Source organism: Protopterus annectens, chromosome 8.part0 (genome assembly GCF_019279795.1).
Source record: "Protopterus annectens isolate FY-2018-M chromosome 8.part0, PAN1.0, whole genome shotgun sequence".
NCBI classification, from domain to species: Eukaryota; Metazoa; Chordata; order Ceratodontiformes; family Protopteridae; genus Protopterus; species Protopterus annectens.
In genome coordinates this window covers 177,067,784-177,074,772 of record NC_056741.1, presented here as the reverse complement: position 1 = coordinate 177,074,772, position 6,989 = coordinate 177,067,784, and positions in this window count along the sequence as shown.

Sequence of the window (6,989 nt, the reverse complement as noted above, 5' to 3'; positions counted from 1 at the left end):
GTTGTATGGTGTCTGTGTCCACCCTGTAATTGACCATCTGGTAACATGAGAACCACCTGCTATAAGAACCTCTTGTAGATACTAGTTTACAATGGCTACAGGAACCACTAAAGATTTACAGTTTTTCTGGCTAAATTTGTGCATATGGCTGATTTTGGTGTTGCAGCAGGTATTTCATGGATTCTTATACACTCCTGAATCACTCTGCCATATTTTTTGACAACACTAGTCTACATCATGGCCTTTTATACCCTTATTACTGTATATTTTGGCTAAGCCCTGTTTACTAGCTGATCATGTCACGTTAAGCTGTTTCCTTCATTGCACATGCCGTACTTCATGTTACTTGCTGCACAAATTTGCTTAACAAGACATGGTAGGTATTCATAAATCTACGCCATATAAAATGAGGAATAAGATGGGCATAAATCATATCAAATTGCCCCTGAAAGGAAACTATTTTGGCACCTACTGTACAACAGAAAACTAATCTGTATTTTAGTCAAGAAACCCAAATATGTAACATACAATTTAAAGCATATACAAAACTGAGTCCCCTACATGTTTATCTCTGGCAACTCAACTAATGGATGTGAAGTGGAAATATTGGTGAAGCAAGGTCTTGCTTTAAAAATTAATCACATTCAAAATGACCCTGAGGGAATCTTAGTATTTATGGAATATATCTGCTTATTTGCGTCATATCCTCTGGTTATGGTTTCTCTATATACACTTTGTCAGGATAAAAATGAATGTTTTTCTTTAACTCTTGACAGTTTTAATTGGTTTCAGAAACTGTGCAATCATAATAGGTGGGAACTAGGATTTCACTTTGAGTCTATCCCAAGAAAAGAAAGCATTATAACCTTTAAGTCATAACAGAGTTGTAGGTCTACTGAAATATATAATACAGATCTATGATTTATTTGATCTTTATTCTGCTTTTTATTTCTTTTACTTTGCATTTGTTAACTGGGATTGCTTGACTGGACCTGAGAACACCTTTTCAGTGAAAGCCCAAGGAGAAAAGCTTCACATGACAAATAACAATAACACTATGCTATACTTTTCCTAAAAAGTAAAGATTTCTGTTTTTTTTTTTATATATCATTCAGTAAAATGCAGTCAAGAATTGACTTTTTCTGATATCAAGATAATATTCAGTTTGATGTATAGCACTGAACTTAGGTTATTCTACATGGCCCACCTCATAAATAAGGGTATTTCATCCAGGAATAAGGATGTCATAGCATCCCTGTATTCCTCCCTTATCAGACCCATTATAGTACAATTCCCCCTTTGGCATGTACCTTGCCAAGCACATGCAGCAGTTGGAGAGACCACAGAGGTTCCTGACCAGGAAAATCCAGGGTCACCAACACCTATCCTATCCAGATAGACTAAAAGTCCTGTCCCTCTACTCATTCTCATACAGACTGCTCAGAAGTGACCTGTGTCTGGCATACAAGGCCATCTCAGACCCAGCCTTGATGGAGTTGCTGCATATCCGTAAGTCAAACTCCACTTGAGCAAACTGCATGCAGTGCCTTAACTTGGTCTGTGACATTAATAGAACTTGTTGGTGGGATAGATTTGTGTCCCAAAGACTCCCCCATTTGTGAAACAGACTCCCTCTCCATGTCAAGCAGGGTACTTCTCTAGCCCTCTTTAAGAGGAACCTGGACGACTGAATGGGAAAAGGAGAATGCAACCCTGGGATTCCACCTGTGTCCCTACTGGACAGGTGAAACAGGTGCTCACTTTGAGAGAACATGGGCAAAATTCTTGGCTAGGCTTATAAGGGCCTCTGGGCCAATAACCTAGTATCATCCTATGAACCTATGGACCTATTCTCAGACTATGTATTTATATATTTATAAATCCATTTTCAGAATAATCTAGGAGCATAATCAGATAAGAGGTTAAATTCAAATTTATTACAAGGCAGTGCAGAAACAGATGGAATTGATGTATTTCAATACAGTTATCATTTTCAAAGTAACAAGATCCAAAATTATTATTATATATCAGGTCTGCAGCTTTCATATCTACATTAAGGAGATAACTAGCAAAACCGCTTACAAAAAATATACTCAGGTAAAACAGATCAGCAATGTAGAAAAGCAAATATGGCAATTAGATAAGGAACTACAACTTAATTACAATAAAAACATGCAATACTGGTAACAAAGCAGCCTAAACTAGCATAAATTTAGGTTTCAAACTTATCATTATTCAAATTAAAAATGCAAACAAAATATGTACATGCGACTTTGGCTCCTTCTAATATTCTTTTTTTTTCAAAACATTTTTTATTGAGTTTTGCAGTTTAAACAAAGGAAATATAAAAACCAGTGAGGTAATGCATAGATACATATTGAAACATAGTGTTACTGTTGTACAACCAAAATGATGTAAATACAGCAAGTTTTAACCAACAATTAGGTATATACACAAAGAGAAGTGATAAATGTAGAAAAACTGTAAGGTGTAATGACTATGATATTCATAGATGAAAAAGTTAACATGTCTGACTATCACTGCTATTGCTAACAAGTAAAAGTTAGTCTATGCTACAAAATAACTAAACTAGTCTAGAGTAAAAAGAGGAGAGGAAAGAGGGGAAAAAACAGTGGGATATGAACTATAATAACCTATGTACACTATTTACAAATAGATGTCACTCGTTAAGTAGTAGGGGTAGTAGTAGATAAATCGATTTAGAGGAAGGGGTTATCGAGAGTAATTTAAGTAGCATAGTGGTTTATGGACTCCATGTTAGATATAAAAAGACAATGAGTAGAGGTGAAGAGATAGTGATGCATTTAGAGCCTTATTTACTTTTGTGGTAGTGCGCTATAGATGTTTTGGAGTAGAGGTTAGATTGAAGCGGAATGTTAGTCTTTTAGGATTAGATCTAGCAATAACTCCTAGTATCCTTGAAAGTAGTATATATTTTTTTGAGGAAGTATTGACTAATTTATAAAAGAATATGAATTTGACAGCGAGTTTTTGGAAATCAACCTAGGAGATTTGGGATTTAACAATCCAGTTTTTGGTTATATAGTATTTAATGAGAGCACACATTGTAATAAGAATATGTTTAAAGACACTCCGGAGATTATCAGAAGTGATAAGAAGAACTGGTTACCCCTGAGAAGGTGGATTTTTCATAACCTATTTTTTTCTAATTTGGCTCTCAGGGAGCACCATAATTTATAGACTCTCTTGCAACTCCAGAATATGTGTAGAATGTCCGCTTTTTCATTAGGGCAAAAAGGGCAATAGGGAGGAATACTTGGAACTGAAATTGCTTAGGATGGATGGTGTGCAATAGGTGTTCTTAATAATGATCTGGGTATAAATTAAGAGTTTGAAAAGGGTAAGTTTAAATGTATTTTTTTATAGCCAGTCTTTTATCTTCAGAAGATATTTCTTGAGTTTTATCTTGCCAGTAAGGTAAGAAAAGGAGAGTGTTTTGGGTTTTTATAGCCGCAATTAGTTTGTTTGCTTTGGAGACCATCTTATTCTTAAAGGTCAGAGTTTTGATAATTACACTGGCTGTTTTTATGTCTTGTTCATTAATTTTAACTAAGGAAAATTTGGTTGTTAACAGGGTCCTTAGTGGTCTAAGAATAATCTCGTATTTTCTGGGGATATTTAGCTTCTTCCTTAAGTCTGTTATATTGTATTGGTTTAATTTCCTTCTAATATTCTTGATGTTGGATCCTGAATTTAAAAACATATCCTTCATTAAGGGTAACAATATTCTTTACAAAGAATTACACTGCAGTCTTTACATTTTCTGTCATGCTCATGAAGAAATGTATGCATCTAAAAACCCAGATATCAGTTTGGAGGAAATCAATCAAAATCTGACCCATTTGTATCAAAATGTTATCCCTGAACAACTTATCTTACAGCTAGACTCTGACATTACTTTAGCAGAAGTCACAGAAATGTCTTGAATACTTAAAGTGGGAAAACACTTGGCTCATATGGGTATGAAGCAATCTTCTATATAAAATTTTAGCAACAATTTGCTCCACTTCTTCAAATTATACAATTATATTACAATCAGCAGCATAAACAAAAAGTGTATGAATAAATCAAAAGCAGCATTCATACTTAATCCCAACTCAGATCCTTTATTTAACAAACATGATGTCTTGTTTTACTAATCAGTCTTGGAAAAAAAATTCAATGATGTTAACCAAAAGAAGTTGGCTAATTACTGATTATGTAATATCCAAGTTTTAATCAGGTTTTATCGAATCATGACAGACCTACTATAACAATAGTATCTTGTGACTAATCCTGTATTATAAATCATGTGGAGCTGATATACAGGGTGGTTTCACTATAGATGTGAACAGAGCATTCACTCATTTCAATACAGCTTTTTAAAGTACTAAATAAATACTTATTTCCAGATAGTCCAATGCAGGTTGTTAACAATCTCCTTTGAATATAAGTTAACTGGAAAATCTCTGCAACCAATACTATTGAGTATATTCTCATTGCTCCACATTACAATTAGGGAATGGACAAGTACATATAGATTTTTATTATTTTATAATTTTTAATGTTTGTTAAAGCTTTTAGTTATTTCAAATCATAAAGTGAGAAGGCAGTAGCATTTGAAGTTTTAGGCTTGTGACTGAGGTATGTTTTTTTTTTGTAAGATTGCTATCCTTCTTCTGACTGGTACTTGACAAGCCATTTCTCATAACACTGACTGTGGTGGTCACACATTGAGGGACTTTGCTTATGGGCCTTATTAGTCTTCTGATTTTTCTAAGGATTTCTTTTAATAGGACTCTAAACCTATTTTACACTTCCCCCCAAAAGTGTCAATCTGCACCCTGGTTATGATATGTTTTGAGGGGAGTCTTTAGATACTGTGGGTTAGAATGTGGGTTAGAATGTAAATACACACACACATATATATATAGGTGGCCAATATTCTCGGCTGGGGTGCCTTCTGTGCGGAGTCTGCATGTCCTCCCTGTGGTTGTGTGGGTTTCCTCCAGGTGCTCTAGTTTCATCCCAAAGACATGCTGTAGGTGGATTGGACACTTTAAATTGCCCCTAAGTGTGAGTGTGTGCATGTGTGTGTGTGCCTTCTGTGGAAGGTTGGGCTCCAGGCTGGCAACTCAACACTGTAAAAAACTCCACTGCCAATCATGAGTAGATAGATGATCTACTGTGGCAACCCCTAACCGGGAAAAGCTGAAAGAAGAAGATCTATATATATGTATATAGATAGATATAGCGCTCTCTCTCTCTCTGTATATATATGTATATATATATATATATATATATATATATATATATATATATATATATATATGGGTCTACTTTGAAAGACCGACATGCTACTTCCATACGACACAAAAATCACCGGCCAGATAACCGACAACACACAAAACCGACAACGCAAAACACCGAACACCATAACACCGACACACGGAACGTAAACAACACACTACACTACATAGCATAGCCACTAGCCTAACCCAAACCCTAACCCTAAGGTCCGACACTATCGCACACTCACCCTACCTGCACCTAACCTAACTCACTTAACCCACCTAACCCTAAGGTCCGACACTATCGCACACTTCACCTACCTGCACCCTAACCCTAACTTTAACCCACCCCTAGCCCAAGGTCCGACACTATCGCACACTTCACCTACCTGCACCCTAACCCTAACTCACTTAACCCACCCCTAGCCCGAGGTCCGACACTATCGCACACTTCACCTACCTGCACCCTAAACCTAACTCACTTAACCCGTCCTAAACTACAGTCCCTCACTATCACACACTTACCTTACCCGAACCCTAACTCCGACACTAACACACACTCACCTTTCCCACAGCCTAACCCGAAATCCCACAATATCGCACACTTACCTCACTGCTCCTATCTCCGTCACTGTCGCACACTTACTGGGTCGCGATCACACATTACCCTTGTCGGTCTTTCCGCTGTCGGCAAATCACCCTGTCGGTAAACTTACCTGTCAGTCGTTTGGTCTTCGTTTTCCGCGTGTCGGCGAATCGTTGGTTTGGTCTTTTAAAGTAGACCCATATATATATATATATATATATATATATATATATATATAGAGAGAGAGAGAGAGAGAGAGAAATTTCCCCTGTATTTTGTCAAATGTACATTTGGTCATCAAATGTAATGGGCAGTAGTAGTTGTCAAATATTCATATAATTGAACATTAGGCATCTTGATGCTATGTTTTGTCGAGACAGGTAAGAGGAGTTTGGAAGGAAGGAAGATTGTTTGTGCATGTGTTTGGTTGTTAGGGTTAGGGTCTAATTAAGGTTAGGGAAACTATATTAGTTATATATTTAAATTTATTTATTTATTATTGCTTTTGTCTATTGAGAAAGTCCAAAAGGGCACAGGAACCATTTTCAGTGTAGGCCAGGCATGAAATGCTCCAATGTACAAACAACACTTTCAGACAGAGTGACAGTAACATTTGAAATGCAATAATATTTAATAGACTTTACAACATTTTTCAAAAAAGAGAAAAGTGCATTTCAAATCAGATAACATATACAGACAGACATTTGTTACTGTTTTCAACAGAAAGCAATATGTCATAGAAAAAGTATAGTGGTGAAAGAGTTAGAGTTGAGAAATCGAAGACAAGAGTACTTAAGGTTGAACGAATAAAACAAGAGCAGGGACAGACTGAGTTACAAGAGGGAGTTGAGCAGGCATGAGGCTGAAGAGGAGTTATGTGCTAATAATGGTGCACATTTGCAAAACTTGGAATTGAGTAAGTGAGAATATACTTGTAATTTAAATAACTTTAGTGAGCAGTCCAGCTTTACTATTAGAGGGTTGTGTTCCAGGATTTTGACACTTGATAGGAGTAGAGGAAACAGCCCGCAGAGTTAGTAGGTCTGATATATTTAGACGGTCTTTGTCAGAAAGGGAAAAAGCAGGATGGG